The sequence below is a fragment of the Mobula birostris genome, chromosome 15, assembly GCF_030028105.1.
Source record: "Mobula birostris isolate sMobBir1 chromosome 15, sMobBir1.hap1, whole genome shotgun sequence".
Lineage (NCBI taxonomy): Eukaryota > Metazoa > Chordata > Chondrichthyes > Myliobatiformes > Myliobatidae > Mobula > Mobula birostris.
The window spans coordinates 22,705,635-22,730,982 of record NC_092384.1 but is presented as its reverse complement, the minus strand read 5'-3'; the positions used below and the strand labels follow the sequence as shown (position 1 = coordinate 22,730,982).

The following is a 25,348-nucleotide window of genomic DNA, read 5'->3' as shown; positions in this document are numbered from 1 at the left end:
TTCCGGAAATAGTAGGGGACCAAGGATCTAGTGAGATGGAGGAACTGAAGGAAATACATGTTAGTAGGGAAGTGGTGTTAGGTAAATTGATGGGATTAAAGGCAGATAAATCCCCAGGGCCAGATGGTCTGCATCCCAGAGTGCTTAAGGAAGTAGCCCAAGAAATAGTGTATGCATTAGTGATAATTTTTCAAAACTCTTCAGTTTCTCGATTAGTTCCCGAGGATTGGAGGGTGGCTAATGTAACCCCGCTTTTTAAAAAAGGAGGGAGAGAGAAACCGGGAAATTATAGACCAGTAAGCCTGACATCGGTGGTGGGGAAGATGCTAGAGTCAGTTATCAAAGATGTGATAACAGCACATTTGGAAAGTGGTGAAATCATCGGACAAAATCAGCATGGATTTGTGAAAGGAAAGTCATGTCTGACGAAGCTCATAGAAGATTTTGAGGATGTAACTAGTAGAGTGGATAGGGGAGAACCAGTGGATGTGGTATATTTGGATTTTCAAAAGGCTTTTGACAAGGTCCCACACAGGAGATTAGTGTGCAAACTTAAAGTACACGGTATTGGGGATATGGTATTGTGACAAGAATACACATAGATTAAGATGTAGCTATCCTGTGCTGGCACCAGTGGGATCAGCAGTTGGTCTGCCACCTGTCTTCAGGAGAGAGAGATAAGGAAAACAATGGAGCAGCATTTGGAGATGTTAATGAAGGGACGGGAGAGAGTAACGGAAGGAGAGCTGTCAAGATCGGCTCCCCCTTTGAACCCTGAACTGTTTGAAGTGATGGACAGGCGATACCCCAGCAGGGGGATAAAAAGGGACAGGTTCGCTAAGGCAGGACACACACGACACCCCGAGGTAATGAGACCCTGGAAGCGGTGCGTCTCCCACAAGCCGGTGGGAAGTTTTTGGATGGCTGACGCGGGATCAAGCCATAGACACTCAGGGTGGAAAGGCACGATCGGCGGGAACCTGGTGTGTATCTACCCTTGCCTGGGTGCCAGGTTCACCGCAGAGAAACGATCGTATCTGGAAAGGGAGGGGTCCCGGTCGGTGACCTCAGATCACATCACAAAGGGCTCGCACGAAAGCTGACTGCGAAGGTCTGTGTGTGGAAGCCATTTGAATATTCATTCGTTTTTGCTGTCTCTCTCCTTCCCCCCACTGTCTGTGAACTGAACTGAAATAAATTAAACTGAACTTTGCGTCACTTTGAAACAAGTCATTTACCCCTAGACAACGATAGAGCTTGATTGATCCTGTTATCTTAATTCTGTGTACATGTTTGTTTATCATTGCTGAACTGTTGCATTTATTATCCTTTTGATTAGAGTACTATGTTGCTTGTTCCTTTAATAAAACTTTCTTAGTTCTAGTAATCCAGACTCCAACTGAGTGATCCATTTCTGCTGGTTTGGCAACCCAGTTATGGGGTACATAACAGTATTGATGTGGATAGGGAATTGTTTGGCAGACAGGAAGCAAAGAGTGGGAATAAATGGGATCTTTTCAGAATGGCAGGCAGTGACTAGTGAGGTACCGCAAGGCTCAGTGCTGGGCCCCCAGTTGTTTACAATATATATTAATGACTTAGACCAGGGAATTAAATGCAGCATCTCCAAGTTTGCAGATGACACAAAGCTGGGCGGCAGTGTTAGCTGTGAGGAGGATGCTAAAAGGATGCAGGGTGACTTGGATAGGTTAGGTGAGTGGGCAAATTCGTGGCAGATGCAATTTAATGTGGATAAATGTGAGGTTATCCACTTTGGTGGCAAGAACAGGAAAACAGATTATTATCTGAATGGTGGCCGATTGGGAAAAGGGAAGGTGCAACGAGACCTGGGTGTCATTATACACCAGTCATTGAAAGTGGGTATGCAGGTACAGCAGGTGGTGAAAAAAGCGAATGGTATGCTGGCATTCATAGCAAGAGGATTCGAGTACAGGAGCAGGGAGGTACTACTGCAGTTGTACAAGGCCTCGGTGAGACCACGCCTGGAGCACTGTGTGCAGTTTTGGTCCCCTAATCTGAGGAAAGACATTTTTGCTATAGAGGGAGTACAAAGATGGTTCACCAAATTGATTCCTGGGATGGCAGGACTTTCATATGATGAAAGACTGGATCGACTAGGATTATACTCTCTGGAATTTAGAAGATTGAAGGGGGGTCTTATTGAAATGTATAAAATTCGAAAGGGATTGGACAGGCTAGATGTAGGAAGATTGTTCCCGATGTTAGGGAAGTCCAGAATGAGGGGTCACAGTTTGAGGATAAAGGGGAAGCCTTTTAGGACTGAGATTAGGAAAAACTTCTTCACACAGAGAGTGGTGAATCTGTGGAATTCTCTGCCACAGGAAACAGTTGAGGCCAGTTCATTGGGTATATTTAAGAGGGAGTTAGATATTGCCCTTGTGGCTAAAGGGATCAGTGGGTATGGAGAGAAGGCAGGTACAGGGTTCTGAGTTGGATGATCAGCCATGATCGTACTGAATGGCGGTGCAGGCTCAAAGGGCCGAATGGCCTACTCCTGCACCTATTTTCTATGTTTCTATGCTATGTGGTGCCGGAGGTATGGCGACATTTGCAGGCTGCCCCTAGCACATCCTCATCGTATGTTGGTTGTGGACGCAAATGTCGAATTTCACTGTACATTTCAATGTTTTGATGTACATGTTACAAATAAAGCTAATCTTTAATCTTTAATTTCTAGTAAAAAGAACTCCCAGTTTTAACAAAGTAAATCAGAGTTACTATAAATAATTATTATGTTTAATCTCAAAGTAGCTGGCTTAGGAACAGATCTTTTCTTAGAAAGTACATTCTTTGCTCTTGTTGATGTCCATCTCCATGAAAATAAAGGGGGCATACGTTAATTTCAGATTGCTGCCTGGTGAGGTTTATTCATCTCTGCACTGAACTGTGGCTGTGGTCTGCAACTTCCACAGTGTGAACTTCAGTTCTGAATGCTATTTGCTTACTTTTATTGTTGGTATGTTTTTTCTCACTTCACACTGGGTGTTTGGCTATCTTCTTTTGTTCCAATGAGTTTTGTTGGGTTTCTTTGCTTTGAGGCTACCTGTAAGATGAGGATCAAGGTTGTATAATGTACGCATACTTGAGAATCAATGTACTCTGAACATTGTCATCTGTCATAATCAGGTTGAACATAACTGTTTTTTAATTTTCTGCATTATTGTATTTATTTTAAAATTCCACCACAAAGAATTGTGTAAATACTATGGGCTCCTGCTGTTGTAAAAAGAGTTATTGATCAGCATTTTTCACAAACGAAGGGAAGTACTTGTACTTTTTCCACCACAGCAGATCATGTCATGTCCAGTCTATTGCTCAGTGCACTTTCAGTGTGGCTGGTGTCAGGGTCAGTTCCCGAGTCACGCTCTTGATTTATTTTATTGGAGCTCTCTTATGCTGATGCCATGGACAGAGTCACTGATCAGGCTCTGGAATCCAGCTCCTTTGTCTAAGTTTCGACCAAGACCATAATGTGGTCTGGAGTACATGAGTCTGCAGATGCTAGAATCTGGTGGAACAAACAAAACGCTGGAGGAACTCAATGGGTCAGGCAGCATCTTTGGAGAGAAATGGATGTCAACGTTTCAAGTTGAGGCCCTCACATGTACTGCCTGTCCAGACCCAGTTCAGATGAAGGATCTCAACCCAAAACATCAACTGTCCACTTCACTCCACAGTCCCACCACATTCTCCAGCATGTTGTTTGTTTCGCTGGAGCTCGGTAAGTTCCAGCAACACCCAAGTGATAACTCATCTTTTTTGGTTGGTTTATTTTTTTTGTTTCCTCCCACAGTCCAAAGATCTGTCGGTTTGTAGGTTAATTGTTATAGTAGGTTGTCCTGTGATTAGGCGAGCATTAAGTCAGGGGATAGCTGGGCGGTGGGGCTCGAAGAGCCTATTCCACACTGTATCTTAATAAATAATAAATAATTTTTTAAACATTTAAAGATACAGCACAAAACTGGCCCTTCTGGTCCAACAAACCGCACCACCCAGAAACCCACCGATTTAACCCTAGCCTAATCATAGGACAATTAACCGACTAACCAGTAAGTCTTTGGAATGTGGGAGGAAACCAGAGCACCCGGAGGAAAGCCACATGGTCATTGGGGAAGACATACAAACTCCTTACAGATGGGGCTAGAATTGAACTCTGAACTCCGATGCCTCAAGCTGTAACAGTGTCACAATAACACTTTCCATTACTTTGGTGTTCTGATTGGGTGGTAATTAACTGGATGGATTTTTAATGATGATCTAGTAGTTTAATGGTTACTATTACTTCGACTAATTTATTCTTTTGAAATTCCAGATTATTTGGCTAACCATATTTAAAAGTCACAACCACTGTGATGGAATTTGACCTCTTGTCATCAGTGCAAAATCCTGGTCTCGGTCCAAAACATCGACCGTTTATTGATTTCCGTAGATGCTGCCAGACCTGCTGAGTTCCTCCAGCATTTTGTGTGCATTGCTTTGGATTTACAGCATCTGCAGAATCTCCTGTGTGTATGATCTGCTGCTCCACTGTGAAGTCTCTACAAGGGACTTCTACCCTGAAGAACTTTAGATTGTTTCTTCAACATGAGTTCAGTGAAACCCTTTCTGACTGCTCCCCTCTTCTGCTCTCCAACTCTTTGACCATGTACTCACCCAAAGCCGCCACTCCCCTATCAGATTCCTTCCTCTCCAGTCCTTGACCTTTCCCACCCACCTGGCTTCACCTATCACCTTCCAGCTAGCTCCCTACCCCTCTCCACCTGTTTATTCTGGCATCTTTCCCCTTCTTCTTCCATCGTGAAGGAGGGTCTCAGGCTGAGACGGCCACTGTTCCGCCAGCATTTTGTGTGCCTTGCTTTGGCTTTCTAGCATCGGCAGACTTTCCTGAGCTTCTGGTTAATCCTGTTATTTCACCAGCATACTATTTGCTTAATATCCTCTGTTAATAAAAAGTGATCAAATTTAAAATTGGCATTGCATCATCCTTGCATTAATGGCATATACTTGCAGGATTTATTTATTTTACTTAATTGACACCCAGTGTGGAGTTGCCCTGCCGGCCTTTCAGAGCCCACCACCCTGCAATCCCGTGATTGAATCTCAGCCTAATTAAACCATTTACAATGATCAATTAGCCTACCTTAGCACCCCAGGAAAAGTTTCACTGCTAACGTAATGGTCTTTCTGTGGAAGCAGTGTTTGGTTTATGGTTGGAGATAACGGGTGCTTTGGAATGTGAGCCGTCCGATCAGGGGCGCGGTTTTTTGTGTTGTGTGCCTGACGCCGTTGTGAGCTGGGTCCTTTGTTTGGTGGGAGAGGAAGAGAAGACGCTGGAGAGAGCCGGTCGTAGGGTTCGATCCGGTGGGGGATCATGATTCGATGCAGTCAGGAGCTGAGGATCGGTGAATCTTACTTTTGGGGAAGAGCTGAGCTCCAACTTGTGCACATTTGACTGTTCAAGTACAAGGGGTGATTGATAAGTTCATGACCTAAGGTAGAAGAGTCAATTTTAGAAAACCTAGCTCATTTATTTTTCAACATAGTCCCCTCCTACATTTACACACTTAGTCCAACAGTCATGGATCATACGGATCTTGGACCTCCAGAAAGTGTCCACAGCAGGGGTGATTGACAAGTTCGTGGCCTAAGGTAGAAGGAGATGCGTTATTGACTTCAAACTTCCTGCATTATCACTGAAAGAGTTGAACTGCATGTGCATGTAAAGAGAGCTGTATATCTCCTTCTACCGTAGGCCACAAACTTATGAATCATCCCTGCTGTGGACCACCTGGAGGTCCAAGACACTCTCAGTACATGCACGTGCATCTCAACTCTTTGAGTGAAAATGCAGAAAGCTTGAAGTTAATAACTCATCTCCTTCTACCTCAGGCCACAAACTTATCAATCACCCCTGGTATAATGGGCCCTTTTCTTTACTGACCCTTTAGTTATGATTCATAAATATAATTCATTTAATCGTATACAGTCAGCGTGCTCTCTGTTGTTTGTAACAGGGTAGCAAATTGCACAGCGTCCACACAAACTGGAGTTTGGGATGGGAGAGCTGTCTCAATCTCATGGAATTGGTGAGACTGGAGAGTGTCCCAAGGAAACCGGGCTTCCACCAGCTGCTACATCTTTGGACTGTGGGGGGACCCAAAGAAAACACACATGGTCATGAGAAGAATGTACAACCTCCTCACAGGCATCAGCGGGAATTGAACCTGGGTCATCTGCACTGTAAACTGTTGTGCTATGCACCGCCCTTATGCTACCGTGTTTTAAATTACTGTTGCCATAGGGACAGATCAGTTCTCCAAAACTTCTTGACTCTCATGTAGAATTCACACAAAGCTCTGTCCCCTCTGTTGCTACATATTATCTGCTCCTGGTTAGGCTTTTTTCCCTCAGTTACGCCATTCCTATGCCGTCAACAGTAGGAGCACAACCAGGCCACCAGGAGAATGGGCAAACACTGCACAGGTAAAATGGAGGTCAGTCTGAAACCCAAGCAGTAAGGCAGGAGCAATACCTGTTGCTCCACACTATCACCCCCTCCCCTGCATCACTGAGCTGCCTTTATATTCTTCCATATTCCTCTCAGCCTGTTCCCCACTCCCCCAGCTGTCAATGATCTCCCTTATGTACACAAAGGCATTCTTCCTTCTGTCTGGCCTGGTACTCTTCCTCAATCCTGTTTCATGTGGCAGACTCCTCCTCCCCTCCTTAACTCGCACTGGTATTCCAACCCCAATCTTTTAATTGCATGGTGACATTCTCTATTGCCCTCAACCTCCATGTTTGCGAGCATTTACGATTGTTGCCATTGTGGGTGAAAGTGCATCCTTAAAATATTTCAGCCCTTGGAACAGAATCAGAGCAACTGAGCACAGCTCGCCGCCTTAGGACAGGAATGATGAACCAGGAGCAGTGAGTCACACTTTCTACCAGTAAAGAAGGCACTTAAAAGTAAAAGTAGAAATGTAATTTAATCCTTTAATGTAAACGCTAGAGAACTTAAGCAACTGAAGAGGGTGCAGAGAGTGCAGGTGCCCTTCTGTCCTTTAGTGGAAGCATCTAAACGACTTCTACTTCTTCACTTTCTGGTCATACGTTCCAGCACCCTGGTAATTTGCAACGTAACCTGTATTTTCTGCTTTGTACTCCCTGCCACTGATCCCTTCACCTTTTCCGCCTTCGTCAAAGCGTTCCTTGTGGGAACCCGTGTACTTAGAGGTGTCTGTCAGGCTTTCAATGCCACCTCCTTTAGTTGCAACCTAGAAGGAGAAACGACATTGAAAAGGTTAGATTTTTTTTTAAATATCTGTCGTTTTCACCATAAATTTGCATTGAGGTCACTGGTCAAATGGGTGAGATTACATTTTTATGTCCGAAACAGATAAAGAGGGACTACAAACTGCTGCATTCATACAAGTTCCACAGGAGATCATGATTACATTTGAGGAAAGGTTTGAAGATAATGGAAGTATTAGGACCTTGTGCTTCACTAGGGTTATTAAAATGGGAATATATGATGCAGGAGCCTCAGAAGGTTAAAGCAACTTATGGTCAAGGGGAAGTTTTGGCCAATCAGCCAAATGTTCTGGTCATTGAATACTGCCAATGAGTAAGGAGGGATTCAAACCCCACCTGCTATTGACAGTACTGGGATGAGCCTTCAGTGTCCAGTGTCCAGTGTCCGGATCAATATTGTGAGGAGAGATTGAGAGACTGAATGGAATATTCCATCCACTAGTCTTTCAGGAAGTATAATGTGTGATATGGAAAAAGTATGTTTGGAATATGCTGCAAATGAAACAGTAGGAGTCAAACAGTGAGGTACTGTACTTAATGAAATTGGCCGGAGGTAACTAGGAGTGATATCAGTAAGTTTTTATTCCCGTGCCAAGCCTAGTCAGTGTTTGAAAGAAAGAAACAATATTATGCGGCAATGAGCGAGCTTAGGGTTTTGAATGAATAAGTTAAAATGATCCAGGACATTTTCAAACTCTCACTTCTACGGGTGGAAGTTCCCACTTGCTTCAAAAAGACAACAATTCTACCAGTGCCTAAGAAGAATAATGTGAGCTGCCTAAATGACTATTGCCTGGTAGCACTCACATCGACAGTGATGAAATGCTTTGAGAGGTTGCTCATGACTAGATTGAACTCCTGCCTCAGCAAGGACCTGGACCCATTGCAATTTGCCTGTTGCCACAATAGGTCAACGGCAGATTTGATCTCAATGGCTCTTCACACAGTCTTAGACCACCTGGACAATACAAACACCTATGTCAGGATGCTGTTCATCGACTATAGCTCAGCATTAAACACCATCTTTCCCACAATCCTGAATGAGAAGTTACATAACCTGGGCCTCTGTACCTCCCTCTGGAATTGGTCCTTGACTTCCTAACCGGAAGACCACAATCTGTACAGATTGGTGATAACATCTCCTCCTCGCTGACGATCAACACTGGTGCACCTCAGGGGTGTGTGCTTAGTCCACTGCTCTACTCTCTATATACACATGACTGTGTGGCTAGGCATAGTTCAAATACCATCCATAAATTTGCTGATGATACAACCATTGTTGGTAGAATCTCAGATGGAGAGGAGAGGGTGTACAGGAGCGAGATATGCCAACCAGTGGAGTGGTGTTGCAGCAACAACCTTGTACTCAATATCAGTAAGATGAAAGAGCTGATTATTGACCAGGAAGGGTAAGACGAAGGAACACATACCAATTCTCACAGCGAGATCAGAAGTGGTGAGAGTGAGCAGCTTCAACTTCCTGGGTGTCAAGGTCTCTGAGCATCTAACCTGGTCCCAACATATCAATGCAGTTATAAAGAAGGCCAGGCAGCGACTATTCTTCATTAGGAGTTTGAAGAGATTTGGTATGTCAACAAATACATTCAAAAACTTCTATAGTTGTGCCGTGGAGAGCATTCTGACAGGCTGCATCACTGTCTGGTATGGGGGTGGGGGTGAGGAGCGACTACTGGACAGGACTGAAAGAAACTGGAGAGTTGTAAATTTAGTCAGCTCCATCTTGGGTACTAGCCTACAAAGTACCCAGGACATCTTCAAGGAGCGATGTCTCAGAAAGGCAGCATCCATTATTAAGGATCCCAGCACCCAGGGCATGCCCTTTTCTCACTGTTACCATCAGGTAGGAGATACAGAAACCTGAAGGCACACACTCAGCGATTCAGTGACAGCTTCGTCCCCTCTGCCATCTGATTCCTAAATGGACATTGAATGCAGAAACACTACCTTACTTTTTGAATATATATTATTTCTGTTGTTTGCATGATTTTTAATCTATTCAATATATATATACTTTATACTTTATTGTCGCCAAACAATTGATACTAGAACATACAAACATCACTGTGATATTTGATTCTGCACTTCCCGCTCCCTGGATTACAAATACTAAATATTAAAAATATTAAAAATTAGTAAATTAGTACTGTAATTGATTTGCTTATTTATTTATTATTATTATTTTTTCTTCTTCTTCTATATTATGTATTGCATTGAACTGCTGCTGCTAAGTTAACAAATTACACAGCACATGCCGGTGAGAATAAACCTGATTCTCATTCTGATTCGCCCTCATCCAATGTATAAAAGCAGAACAAAGATCATGAGGCAGAAGGTTATTTTTCCAGAGTGCTAAATAGGAAGGAAGAATTCTCCCTGTCCAGCAGAGGAACACATTCCCAACTTTTTTATGACTTTACCCTGCCTGGGTGGAGGTTGCTTAAGGACCATGGGCTCAATTACTGTCAAGAGGTGAGGAAGAAACTAGTAAAATCAGTCAACCTTCAGTTTGCCTGATGTACTATTTGTGGATAAACTACTGGCGTCCCAAGTCGGTGAAGGACCATGAAAGGTTAATACACTGCAATTTGTGACTTTGCAAATGTACCGATGGGCCTACATTTTGGCAAGGGTCTCTCTGTTGAAGCCATGCTTTGGACCATTACCTATTACATATGGCATCCTGAAGAATACTGAGCATGTATTCAAATCAAAACGTACAACTGCAGCAGATTCGGGGACGGACAATGGTTCACTGATAGGGGGGATTGTTGGGTCACACACTTACATTCCTCTATCAAATTCTCTTATTCAAGAGAGGGAGTAGAGATAGCCCAGGAAATTATAGACCAGTGAGTTTTACTTCAGTGGTTGGTAAGTTGATGGAGAAGATCCCGAGAGGCAGCATTTATAAACATTTGGAGAGGTATAATATGATTAGGAATAGTCAGCACGGCTTTGAAAAGGGCAGGCCGTGCCTTACGAACCTGATTGAATTTTTTGAGGAAGTGACTAAACACATTGATGAAGGAAGAGCAGTAGATATAGTGTATATGGATTTCAGCAAGGCATTTGATATGGTACTCCATGCAAGGATTACTGAGAAAGTAAGGAGGCATAGGATCTAAGGGGACATTGCTTTGTGTATCCAGAACTGGCTTGCCCACAGAAGGCGAAGAGTGGTTGTAGATGGGTCAAATCCTGCATGGAGGTTGGTGACCAGTGGTGTGCCTCAGGGATCTGTTCTGGTACCCCTTCTCTTTGTGATTTTTATAAATGACATGGATGAGGAAGTGGAGGGATGGGTTAGTAAATTTGCTGATGACACAAAGGTTGGGGATGTTGTGGATAGTGTGGAGGACTGTCAGACCCCACTTGGAGTACTGTGCTCAGTTCTGATCACCTCACTACAGGAAGGATGTGGAAGCCATAGAAAGGGTGCAGAGGAGATTTACAAGGATGTTGCCTGGATTGGGGAGCATGCCTTATGAAAGCAGGTTGAGTGAACTCGGCCTTTTCTCCTTGGAGCGACGGAGGATGAGAGGTGACCTGATAGAGGTGTATAAGATGATGAGAGGCATTGATCGTGTGGATAGTCAGAGGCTTTTTCCCAGGGCTGAAATGGTTGCCACAAGGGGGCACAGTTTTAAGGTGCTGAGGAGTAGGTACAGAGGAGATGTCAGGGGTAAGTTTTTTACTCAGACAGTGGTGAGTGCATGGAATGGGCTGCCGGCAACAGTGGTAGAGGCGGATACTATAGGGTCTTTTAAGAGAGTTTTGGATAGGTACATGGAGCTTAGAAAAATAGAGGGCTATGGGTAAGCCTAGTAATTTCTAAGGTAGGGACATGTTTGGCATAACTCTGTGGGCCAAAGGGCCTGTATTGTGCTGTAGGTTTTCTATGTTTCTGTGTTTCTAACATGTATAGTTGTTAATGTTGATCCTCTTCAAGGATAATGCTGGAAGTAGCAGGGGATTCATTCTGTCCAATATACCTGTATTTGATTCTCCAAATAGTGAGCTGGCTAAGAGACTGAGTGAGTGGTGGGTGGAAATGGCTGAAAGACGCAGAGAATCCCTGAGCTCATGCCAATCATTAGCCTTTTCGTTCTTCTAAGATCTGACTTTCCACTTGTATTTTTTTCTCTCTCTGACTTACAAGTCTGCAAATCTGCTGTTCGGCACCCAAGAGAATCTTTCCAAAGCTTCGTTACAGTGCACGTTTTTTTTGGCTGCTTCCAGAAATATGCTTTTGTCCATCTTGGTGCCGAAGATGGTTTGTCCTGTATGAAACATTTCATGGTCACGCACACAATGGCAAGAGCACAGTCCAGGGGATTCAGGGGTGGGATGAATTCAGCAGCACAGGAATATGGACGGACACATGGAGGTGGAAAGGAAAGCTGTAACCTATTTTCTGGAGGATATATTACAGGTACTCGTGAGCAAGCGTTCCAATGAGACTCGATCTTCAAGCAACCACCTACCACACGTCTTGCTTTGTGAAACCACAGAATTGTAGCCTGGTGGAATCATGCAGTTACCGGAGTAACTAGCACTTGTTTGTGGGATATGATACACTATGGTCATGTGGCAGCTGAGTTTCTCTGGCATGGGAAATATTGTTGTTCCCGAGCAGGGTATCATTTAGGTGGATCTCCACATTTCCACTCCCAGGCCCACACCCTTGAACGCTGCTGATTCCTTCAACACGTACACACAGCCAATAAAATCATTTGGTTTGGGAAGAGCCACCAGCATTGTAAAAGTGGTGTAGATGGCCGGTTTCCATGGAAAATGGCCAACATTCTTGGCCTGACTAATCTGGCATCTTGTGTGTTACAGCTGTCGACTTCTTACAATGAGATTTTACAGATAATTCCTAACCTTTCCATGGATAGAAAATGCAACAGAGAAAAAAATCACTGAACTGAAATATCCTTGTACTCAAATTAGATTCAGAATCTGGATGTTGCGGGGGGGGGGGGAGTGGGGTGTGCTGGTTTTAAATCCCATCCGATGTGTTGTTGCAGAGCCCGCTGTCAGCTTGGACTGTGTTCTCAAGAATTCAAGGTGATTTCATTTAAAATTTATTCATTGAATGCCTGTTTTGATGTTCATCCACAACATCTTATGTTCTGTTGGCTGAAACACCCGAGATTACCATTGAATCTTTGACCAATTGCACCCAAAGTGTTGGAGGAACTCAGCAGGTCAGACAGCATCCACAGAAGGGAATAATAAACTGACATTTCGGACCGAGACCCCCTCATCAGTTCATGAGTCCTGATGAAGATCTCAGCCTGAAATGTCAATACTTCATCTCTTTCAATAGATGCTGCCTGATATGCTGAGTCCTCCCACATTTTTGTGTATTACTCCGGATTTCCAGCATCTGTAGGATCTCTTGTGTTTTTTTGACTAATTGCAATTGCTGGCAAGTACTCCCAAGTGATTTGAGCTTTAAGAATTCCCTCAAAGTGAAGTCAAAGGATGGCAACAAATACACTCAAAAAATCTTGGAGCATTTCATCGCATATTGTACTGGGCAGACTTTTCAAGAAGGAGTACACAACATATTTTGAGTAACTACTGTTCAATGCTCTGCCTCCATTGAGGGTGGGTGAGCACATCAGTCGTACAGAAGCTCAACACTGTAGGAACTTCCCTACAGCTCAAAGAGCAGTACACTGATGCAGTGGGTAGAGCCAGAGACCCCGGTCCAATCCTAGTCTTGGGGAATTTGTTTACAGTCCAGGTGCTCTGCTTTCCTCCCACACACCAAAGAAGATTAAGCGGCCATCACTAATTGCCCCTAGTGATCGGGAAAGAGTGAATGAATCCAATCAATGCAGGGATAACAGGATTTATTAGGATTGGAATAAATGGGTAGTTTATGATTGAAGCTCACCTGATGGGCTGAAAAGCCTGTAACCAAGCTCTGAACCACTTTGTAACATGCTTGATTGTAGAGTGTCCTGGGTGTAAGCTGGCTAAATTACCAATCTGCTTGGAGGGACTTCATCTGCCCACCATGTAAAGCCTGCCATGCATAGTTTGATGGTTTGACCTGAATGGAAAATAATGGCCCCAGAACTCTCTTTACAGAGGGATTGATTTAAGCATTTCATAAAAAATAAGTTCCAAGTCTCATTTCAAGCTGTCTGTTGGAGAGTGCTCTCCAGTTGAACATTTCATCCATTAGAAATTAATTCGTCTGGCCAGTATTTGCTGCAAACACACACATGGTTGTTTTGAATTGACACCATATGCAAATGTGTCTGTGACAGATATATGTTTCTGTGAGCACATACAGATGTACAAGTGTGTGTGATGTGATCTATATTATTTCTGTATTCTGAGTATACATACAGTAGATAATATGCTCAGGAAGTCGATGACATGGCTGTATATCTTCTGAAGGATCTGATGAAATGAACCAAAGTCTGCTTCATTCTATTGGTTCCAGTCAGAAGAAGAGAATGAGTTCAGGAATTTTAAGTGTTCAATATCTCAATATAAAAGCCAGAAACTGGAGGGAAGTTAATGGAATCTTATGGAGACATTTGAAACTGCATGATTCAGCTTCAGATCTGAGTTTGTAATTAGGTTGGGTCAACACACTTACTGTTACTCCGAGGTTAGCTGGGTCTTTTCCAGCTATTAAACCATAAATTGACTGAAGTGCATCTTCTTGACTTTGTCCTTTGAACCTCTTTGGAGCGAGTTCTCTCAGAGCCGCTTTAAACTCTTCAAAGTTGATCACCCGAGCTGATTTGGCCCTGGAATTAAAACATAATTGTAGATTAACTTTCTCTTATTGTTTCCGGATTGGACTGGCATTAAAAATTGTAAATACAAAGCAGGAGATGTTGTAAATACTGAGCAAGTCAAACAGCGTTTATGGAGAAAAAAAATGGAAATATGATCATTGCTCAAGAATCTATAATGTAAAATCTGTTTCTCTTTCATTTGATGCAACCTGATATATTGAATGTAACCAGTAGTTCTAGACTCATTTTTCTAACATCTACAATATAATTATTGTTCAGCAATAACAACTGGACAAACCAGCAAGGCCAATATTTATTGGAAATCCCTGTTGGCCATTCAGAAGTCACCTTGTTGAAATGTTGCCGTTCTTCAGGTGATGAGATTCCAGCTGTGCTGCTGGATAGAGAGAAACAAGATCCAGCTGCAAAAAGGAATACGTTTCCAAAGCAGATGGTGTGCAATTTGCCAAGGAACCTGGAGTTTGAGATGTTCCCATGTGGCCATGGAGACCGAGGTAGCCTGTCTGGGAGGTGCAGTCAGAGTAGATTAGAGCAGTAACGGCTGTACTTTCTGTAGATGGACAGACTGTGTCCTCTATGAGACTGTTGTTATTCCCCTACGCGTCTTGTGGCAACCTTGCCCTTTTTTTGGCATTTAGATAGATAGATAGATTGATAGATAGACATACTTTATTGATCCCAAGGGAAATTGGGTTCCGTTACAATTGCACCGACCAAGAATAGAGTATAAATATAGCAATATAAAACCATAAATAATTAAATAATAATATGTAAATTATGCCAGGAAATAAGTCCAGGACCAGCCTACTGGCTCAGGGTGTCTGACCCTCCAAGGGAGGAGTTGGAAAGTTTGATAGCCACAGACAGGAGTGACTTACTATGACGCTCTGTGTTGCACCTCGGTGGAATGAGTCTCTGGCTGAATGTACTCCTGTGCCCACCCAGTACATTATGTAGTGGATGGGAGACATTGACCAAGATGGCATGCAGGTTAGACAGCATCCTCTTTTCAGACACCACCGTGAGAGAGTCCAGTTCCATCCCTACAACGTCACTGGCCTTACGAATGAGTTTGTTGATCCTGTTGGTGTCTGCCACCCTCAGCCTGCTGCCCCAGCACACAACAGCAAACATGATCGCACTGGCCACCACAGACTCGTAGAACATCCTCAGCATCGTCCCACAGATGTTAAAGGACCTCAGTCTCCTCAGGAAATAGAGACGGCTCTGACCCTTCTTGTAGACAACCTCAGTGTTCTTTGACCATTTTGTCTGTTGTTTACGTGGCCGAGTTGCTAGCTTGACGCTCAACCCAGCACGGATGGAAAGCGTGCAAGGAGCCGGCCGGATTCAAACCGGGGACCACTCACCTCAAAACCTGGTGCTGATGCCACTACACCACCGGCCAGCACATGGTCCTGTGGCAGAGGGAATAAATATTTAAGGTGCTGGATACAGAACTAATCCAGTGAGCTGCATAGTCCTGAATGTTGTTGAAATTCTTGAGTGTTGTTGGATTTGCATGAACCTTGCTAAATTCTGGTAGGTGATGGAAGGACCTTGGGGTATCGGAATGTGTTTTGTTTGTTGCGGGATACTTGGCTTCTGATGAACGGACTTCTTGAAGTGTCTCAGCTCAAAACACTGACTGTGTATTCCTCTCCACTGATGTGCCTGAACTGCTGAGTTCCTCCAGCATTTTATGGTGCGTGTTGCTCTGGCTTTCTAGCAACTGCAAAATCTCTTGTGTTTATTCACTTTTTAGCCTGTTCTCACAGCTGTAGTATTTATGTGGCTGGTCAAATTGAGCCTCGAATCGATGATGACCTCCAGGATATTGATGGGAAATGGGTTGCTGAAGATAATGCCTTTCGATATCAAAGGTAGATGATTCGGCTCTGTATATGGAAGATATTCATTGCCAGGTGCTTCAGAAGCATAAGTGTCTCCTGCTACCTGTGCCTGACGTTTGTCTAGATCTTGCTGCGTACAGACAGGGATTGTTTTGTATGCTGAGGAGTTGTGAATGGAACCGAAGATTGTCTGGTCAAGTAAAGATTCAAAACTTTATTGTCATTCTAACCGTACATCAGCTCTGCAGGGCAGAATGAGACAGCGTTTCCCAGGAGCAGTGCAATCATAACATAACAAACGCAACACTAAATAATAAACATAACAATAAATCGTAAAACACAACAGCCACATGTCAGTTAAAATCAGTTATAAGTGTCCAGTGCAAGTTAAAAGGGTCCAAAGCAGAGTCGGGTAGAGCAGCTATTTAGCAGTCTGACTGCCTGTGGGAGGAAGCTGTTTAGTAGCCTTGTGGTTTTAGGTTTGATGCTCCTGTAACGTTTGTCTGATGGCAGAAGAGCAAACAGTTCATGGAGAGGGTGTGAGGTGTCTTTAATGATGTACCGTGTCTTCTGGAGACATCGACTCTGAAAGAGGTCTTGGACTGAAGGTAGGGAGACCCCAATAACCTTCTCTGCTCCCTTAACCACCCTCTGCAAGGCTTTTTTGTCAACAGCACTGCAGCTGGAGTACCAGGTTGTGATGCTAAAGGTCAGCACACTCTCAACCACGCCTCTGTAGAATGTAGTTAAGATGTTAGTGGGGAGTGATGCTTGTTTAAGCTTCCTCAGAAAGTGCAATCTCTGCTGGGCCTGTTTCACAATCCCAGTGGTGTTCCTGGACCAGGTGAGATTGTCCGAGATCTTCACCCCAAGGAACTTGATGTTTTCCACTCTCTCCACTGTGGGGCCACTGATGCTGAGGGGTGTGTGCTCAGGCTGAGACTGTCTGAAATCAGCGATCATCTCCTTGGTTTTGGTGACATTAAGCATCAAGTTGTTATCACTCCACCAGCTCTCTAGGTGTTTGACCTCCTCCCTGTACATCATTTCATCATTTTTGCTGATGAGCCCCACCACTGTGGTATCATCAGCAAATTTAATGATCAGGTTCCCCTTGAATCTGGCTGCAGAGTCATGTGTTAGCAGTGTAAACAGCAATGGGCTAAGCACACAGCCTTGTGGGGATCCAGTGCTCAGTGTGATGGAGTCAGAGATGTTCCTGCCAACACGGACTGACTGTGGTCTCTCTGTTAAGAAATCCAGAATCCAGCGACACATGGCAATGTTAAGGCCAGGCAGCGACAGTTTCTCCACTAGTCTCTGCGGGATGATGGTATTGAACGCTGAACTGAAATCAATGTATGGGATTCTGGCATAAGTGTCTTTGTTGTCCAAGTGAGAGAGAACTGTGTGCAGTGTGGTGGATATTGCATCCTCCGTAGAGCGATTTGGACGATAAGCAAACTGTAGAGGATCCAGTGATGAGGGGAGGCTGGCTGTGATATGAGGCTTGACAAGCCGTTCAAAAATAGACCTCTAGACTTTATGATGCAAAGAATGCCTTCAAGGAAGCTGTTGAAGATGGTTGGGCTGAGGATACTCTCCTGCAGAGATATCCTGGCACATCAAAATTTTTCTCAAGCTGCCCTGGTAATTTTTTGCCAATGCCTTAAATATTGAACCATCTGCTAATGGAAATAGCTTCCCCATATTTACCTTACCTAAACCAGATGAAACCTTGTACACCTTTAACAAAAGTCCTCTCCACTGAGTGTAGAACCACCAATTTCTTCAGTCAAATCTTGAGGCCAAAAGTCCCTCCTCCCTAAAACCATTCCAGTAAATCTCCGCTGTATTTTCTCCAAAATCTCCATCTGTGTGGTTATCAGAATTGGATGCATGATTATAGTTGTGACCTAACTGGTGTTTTGTACTGTTCAACATTGCTTTGTATTGCTTTATGAATTCTGAATCACAGAGGTTTACCACTCTCAAGGATAGGCAGCCATCAACACCCAGGTCCTTTGGTACCTGCATATCCCTTTGAAACCTGGCTGGATTTATCCCTGCAGTCTATCATTTCTCCCCAGACACAGCACTAAAATAAATGATGTTGCATAGTACAGGTATATATGCAGACAAGTAAACACACTACAGCGCACATTACAGGGAGTTTTTCTGATATTTCATAGTCTGCATCTTCGCTCACTGTCCCTATAGTTCAAACACTGAATACTCTATGAGACCAAACGTCCAAATCGCTAAAGCGTTTCTATAGTCCACAAGGCACAATCAGATGATAAATGAAGCATGAAGGTTGGCACCATCCAAGACAAGGTGACTGACAGTTTGCTCTCTCAACCCTATGTTGTCATCATTGACCTCGATGCTCGGTTGATTGCTTTGCTGGAGTGGGTGGATTAAAATGATGGATGGGTTAAACTTTGAGAAGTGAAATAATTTTATTATTTACTGTCCTCACGTATTCCGTTCTGTTGGTGGCCTTCAATTGCTCAGGACTTTATGATTGTCTCAGGGCTCCTGGGAGTTGCAGACTACTGTGACTACAACATTTAGTCCAATCTGATGGGAATGGAATTGTAAGTGCTATCCTCGAGGATAAACTGGATGATAGAGAATTATGTAATAACATTTAATTAGTATTTATTATTGTCACATGTACCGAGGTACAGTGAAAATCTTGTTTGGCATACCATCCATACAGATCATTTCATTACAGCAGTGCACTGAGCGAGTATAAGGAAAACAATAGCAGACTAGTCATCACATCGCTCGGTCCAAGATTTGCATTGTCAAATTGGCTTGATGTACTTTCTATTGTGAGGAAAATTTCAGCAAATTTATGCAATAAAATGAGTACGAGCAGTTTTATTGAGCTTTACCCAGGGCATGCCCTTTTCTCTCTGTTACCATCAGGTAGGAGGTACAGAAGCCTGAAGACACACACTCAGCGATTCAGGAACAGCTTCTTCCCCTCTGCCATCCGATTCCTAAGTGGACATTGAACCCGTGAACAGTACCTTACTTTTTTTTAATATACAGTATTTCAGTTCTTGCACTTTTAAAAAAAATCTATTCAATATATGTAATTGATTTACTTGTTTATTTATTATTATTTTTATTTTATTTATTATTATTATTATTCTCTCTCTACTGCATTATGTATTGCATTGAAATGCTGCTGCTAAGTGAACAAATTTCACGTCACGTGCCGGTGAGAAAAAACCTGATTCTGATTCTGACTCTGGAAGTGGCTGCTACCTACTTTACTTTGGAAAATAGAATATCCACATCGGTTGAGGTGACTGTTTTACCATCGATTGATTATGTTGCAGTCTTTGCACAGTTTGCACCAGTTTTTCCCATTCATTTCATTCCCAGTTGACTTAGTATCCCCATGCATTGCAAACTTTTTGAAAGACTCATGCAGAGCTTGCGTATTTGTTGATGTTCCTGCCATTCTTCAGTTTCTGTGGTTTACTCAGTTGTCCTGTGTAAAATAAAAAGAGGGATTTGAAAGGAAATTATCTAAAACTATTGGAAAAGAAATTGTATTCTACAACTGAAGAGATGGAAATATTTCCAATCTTTACACTGAAGTTGCTTTACTGAGTAGGGAGTGCTGATGAATGGGAAATACTGTCCCTCCGCCAAAATGGCTGATTAAACATTAGCAAAGTTTAAAAGGCATTTAAACAGACACATGATCAGGTATTCCTTGAAGGGTAAGACGTGACATTAGAATGGCATTTAAAACTAGTGAATAGATGTATGTTAATTGGAGGGATATAGGTCATATATGCCCACCATTGAGAACATCTACCATAAACGCTGCCTGGGCAGGGCGAAAAGCATTATCAGGGATGCATCTCACCCAAACCATGGACTTTTTACTCTCCTCCCATCCAGTAGGTGCTACAGGGGCCTCTGCTCCCGCACCAGCAGACACAGGAAGAGCTTCTTCCCTGAGGCTGTGACACTGCTGAACCTCACATCACAGCGCTAAGCAGTATTGCATCCGTATTGTACTGTCTCAGTACTTTTATATTTATGTGCTGTAGCACTTTTTTATTCGCAATTATTTTGTAAATAACACTATTCTTTGCATTTCTGATCAGATGCTAAATGCATTTCATTGGCTTTGTATCTGTACTTGGCACAATGGCAGTAAAGTTGAATCTAATCTAATATACAAATGAATGTGCTGTTTAAATGAGCATCATGGTTGGCACAGATATTGTGGGCAAATGGCCTGTTTCTGTACTGTAGTGTTCAGTATTTCGTGTTCTGTGCTAACTGGTCAGACCTGTTCGAATGAGCAAGTACATCAGTGAGGAGCTTTCCTGCATTCCTTTGCTATTCAGCAGTGTTTGAAGAATTCTCAGATTCAGCCAAGCCAAAGAAGAACTACAGTATAACTTAACTCTTTAATTTCAAAACCAATAAACTTGAACTATATTTTATACCCCTGAAATGGCTCACATAATATCCTAAAGCATCTACAGAAGGATCATTCCTCTTGTTTGAACTTTTAAGGGCAGCATTGACCTTCCTTGCTTCTGCAGCCATGGCAACATCAAAGCTGTGCAATAAGTCAACAATGCCCATTATTATCATCTGAATCCTGAGAGCTGATTGGTGGAAGGATATTTTTTATAAATATTATGATTTGATTTTTGCCAAATAATTTTCCAGATTGTATAATATTTAATAATGATAATGGTGATAAAGTCAAAGGTCACCCATTAACCCTCAATTGGCCCAGTATTGCTAGTAATCTCTTCAATGTTCAACCTCCTTACTTCACTGCCCAGAGAGGTTATTGTAAATCAGATTGAGGGTTTATGCACTTATTTGGTTTCTGAAAAAAAGATGCACCCTGTTTTCTTAGTAGAGAGTGCAGAAAGGAAGCTAGGAAGCTAATGAGCTCCAAACCCATCTAGATAATAAAGAAATCAACTTCATTGTCATAGAGTCATCTCTCTGTATACCCATGACTGTCTCACCACCCACAGCTCCAATCTGCTAATTAAATTTGCTGACAACACGACACTGATTGGCCTAATCTCAAACAATAACAAGGCAGCCTACAGAGAGGTAGTTATCACCCTGACACAGTGGTGTCAAGAAAACAATCTCTCCCTCAATGTCGCAAAAACAAACGAGCTGGTTGTGAACTAAAGGAGGAATGGAGACAGGCTAACTCCCTATTGACATCAATGGATCTGGGGTTCAGAGGGTGAACAGCTTTATGTTCCTCAGCATAAACGTCACCGAGGATCTCACGTGGTCTGTACATAACGGCTGTGTTTTGAAAAAGGCACCACAGCAGCTCTTTCATCTCAGACGGTTGAGGAAGGTTGGTATGGGCCCCCAAATCCTAAGAACTTTCTACAGGGGCATAATTGAGAGCATCCTGACTGGCTGCATCACTGCCTGGTATGGGAACTGTACTTCCCTCAATCACAGGACTCTGTAGAGAGTGGTGCTGACAGCCCAGCTCATCTGTAGATGTGAACTTCCCACTATTCAGGACATTTACAAAGACAGGTGTGTAAAAAGGGCCCAAAGGATCATTGGGGACCCAAGTCACCCCAATGACAAACTGCTCCAGCTGCTACCATCCGGGAAACGGTACTGCAGTATAAACGCCAGGACCAACAGGGTCCGGGACAGCTTCTTCCACCAGGCCATCAGACTGATTAACTCATGCTGACACAATTGTATTTCTATGCTATATTGAATATCCTTATTTTCACTCCTCATGTATTTGAAGGAAGTTAGTAATAAAGTCAATTCAATTCAGTAAACCATTTGTAAGATGACCACTTTTTCCATCTGCACTAATCTTCATTTGCTGTACTGTAGGTCCAAGTCTCTCTGTGCCCTGCCCTGTCCAGGTCCCTCTGAAACAGGATTATTGCAATCAGATACACTGCTTCCTGTGACAGTGTGTTCCTGATATCAATCATTACTATATATATCAAAAACTTTCTCCTAAGATCCCCTTTAACATGCCTTCCTCTCACCTTAAACCTATGCCTTCTTGTTTTTGATGCCCTGTCGATGGGAAAAAGATTCTGAATATCTACCCTATCTATGCCTCATAATTTTATATCCTCCAGATACATACACTCAAGATTATTCAGGACTTGATCCTGCATACAAAAAAAGCACTGAAATGGAGTAAATCAATTACATTTAGGAAAAATTGCTTCACGTGTGATTAATCTATCAATAGTGTAATCATTTTTCAGTCAGCTTGCATTGAAATTCAAAGGTTCAAAGGTTAAGTTTAATGTCAGAGAAATGTATACAATGCACATCCTGAAATGCTTTTTCTTTGCAATTGGTCATGATAATAGCTATGACAGCCTGCAACATTTTAGTCGAATTGCCAGAAAGGAATCAAAAAAGATAAATTTTTTACTCCCATATTTTATAATGGCACAGACAGAGAGCATTCATCCCTCTGACTTTCTATTGGCCGATAGAGCAAACCCTTTCCTCCACTGATTTCCTCCTCTAACCTATCCTCCCCACTTTCCCGTCCGTTCCCCACAGATTTCAACATTGTAGGTGTGATTTACGGGGCCACTTAACCTCCCAATGAGCCGTCGTTGGGACGTGGGAGAGAGCACGGGAGATGATGCAGACAACGGACCACAGCGGAGGTCAGGACTGATTGTAGATCACTGGGACAGTGAAGCAGCAGTACTGCAAGCCACTCATGCTCGCATTGAAAAAAATCCAAAACCTGAGCTTATCTAAAGAATCATCTCTTTCTGTCTCCAGTCCTGCCGAAGGGTCTCGGCCTGAAACGTTGACTGTACTTTTCTCCATAGGTGTTGCCTGGCCTGCTGGGTTCCTCCAGCACTTTGTGTGTGTTGGTCAGAATCAGAATCAGTTTCATTATCACCGGCATATGTCGTGAAATTTGTTCAATTAGCGGCAGCAGTTCAATGCAATACATGATAATATAGAAAGAAAAGAAATAAGTAAATCAATTACACTAAGCATGTATTGTGTATTAAATATTTAGATTAAAAATAGTGCAAAACAGAAATAATATATATTTTTTAAAAGTGAGCTGGTGTTCATGGGTTCAATGTCCATTTAGGAATCGGATGGCAGAGGGGAAGAATCTGCTCCTGAATCGCTGAGTGTGTGCCTTCAGGCTTCTGTACCTCCTCCCTGATGGTAGCAATGAGAAGAGGGCATGTCCTGGGTGCTGGAAGTCCCTAATGACAGTCACCACGTTTCTGAGGCAACGCTCCTTGAAGATGTTCTGGATACTATGGAGGCTACTCCCAACATGGAACTGACTAGTTTACAACTTTCTGTAGCTTCTTTCAGCCCTGTGTAATAGCCCACCCCGATACCAGGCGGTGTTGCAGCCTGTCACAATGCTCTTGTAGAAGTTTTCGAGTGTTCTAGGTGACAGGCTTTCCTACAAGTTTTACATTAACACTCATCAGTTGCAGTTTTTTCCTTTTGGTTGATGATCACAGAAATCTTACATTACATTTGGCAGCAATTTTTACTGGTGGCATCTCACCATCACTGCTTATTCCTTGGCAACCGGCTGTAGACCTTACATTCAATTTCCAAACTAGGAGTACTCATCCATTTTGAAATACAATATAAACAATGTACCATGATAAGCCTGATTAGGCAGGGACCAACCCTGTGTTCAAAGTTCAAAATAGATTTATTATCAAAGTATATATGCAGTATACAACCCTGATATTTGTCTTCCCACAAGCAACCACAAAACAAAGAAACACCATGGAACCCGTTCAAAGAAAAACATCAAACACCCAACGTGCAAAAGAACAAATCGTGCTGTGGAGGAAGATATGTTAAAGATTTTGATGGACAAAGGGTTAATATTGGTTTTTTGAGTCTGGAAACCCATTTGCAGTTTACTTTCTTACAGATATGGCCGAGCTTTCAGCAGAGATGATTCTTTTAGAATAAATAGTTGCAGTTGCCCATCTTGTAAGAATTAGACTCTGGGATATGAGACAAATTGTTTGTTGATATATAGTTGCTCACAGGACTGTTGTTATGGGTATAGTTTATCACAAGAGAACTGCATGTGACCCGAGCTTTTCTAATTCACAAGGTTAATCAAACAGCCTTTGCTTTGGCAATCGATATGTATGCGCATAACAGGAGCTGTGCTCTCTGTATTATTTGGAGTTCAAACCCACTGTTAGTGGTTCCACTCCCCATGATATTGTGAGTAAATCTCTCTTTACATCATAGTCCATGTCTAATTTACTTGTGATCAACTTCAGTCAAATTTCCTTAGTAAATTAATTTCCCTAACGTGTGCAAACGGCAAAAATCGAGCGAGAAACACAGAATAAAAACCATTAAGCCTCAGAGTCATTTAAACAGTCTAGGGATGTTCAGTTTAATTTCATGCTGTGTTGTTTGTTGACTACAGGTCACAGAACCACCCCACCCACATTAAAATAGGACAAATAGCCATAAAAAGGGGGTAATCAGAAACACATAGAACATGAACTGCAGAGTCCAAACCACAAACCATCTCAATTAAACCTTGCCCCAGACCTAGGACTCCGGGAGCTGAGAGTGAGAGGGAGAGAGAGGGACCTGTCAAACGCAGGCAGCTGCCACTGAACACCCACCTGCCTTCCATTTTTGTCCTTGTCGATTTCAATCTTGCTCAACGCTCTAATTGGCAAGAAATGGAGTTGATCATGGGCTGACACCTCATCTCTAGGCTTTTTGGCCTCCAGCCCATTCACTTTGTTCGAAATCTCGCCAAACTCCCTCGGAGATAGCAAACCGCCAGATTGCTCAATCGACCAGAAAACACACTATCAAAAAATGTAAATCACAGGTTCCAACTGCACGCAGCTTAGTAGCAGAATCATATTTGAAAGAAGATGTGTCAAAGTAGTTTTGCAAACAGTCTGAAGGGAGTCGCCTTTGGTCATGATGTTTGCAGGCACCATCTTCTTCCATATCCAGAGAGAAGACCTACTCATGCCTTCATTGACCAAGTGTGTTCTTCACAATGCATTTTCACTTGTGTTGAGAATAGTTGATTAAACAAATGGAGACAAATATGTGAATCATAAACACGAGGTAGTCTGCAGATGCTGGAAATCCAACGTCCATGGCCTCCTCTTGTGCCAAGATGAGGCCACCCTCCCGGTGGAGGAGCAACACATCATACTCCATCTGGGTAGCCTCCAGCCTGCTGGCATGAACATCGATTTCTCCTTCTGATAAATAAATGTGCCCTCCCATTCCCCTCTCTGACCTTTT

At 42.9% G+C, this 25,348-nt stretch overlaps 1 pseudogene; it reads right to left on the bottom strand.

Annotated features, from left to right (window-relative positions):
* Positions 1-7,041: 7,041 nt before the first annotated feature.
* LOC140210257 (tubulin polymerization-promoting protein family member 3-like) lies at positions 7,042-19,515 on the bottom strand (annotated as a pseudogene).
* Between the last annotated feature and the right edge of the window lie 5,833 nt (positions 19,516-25,348).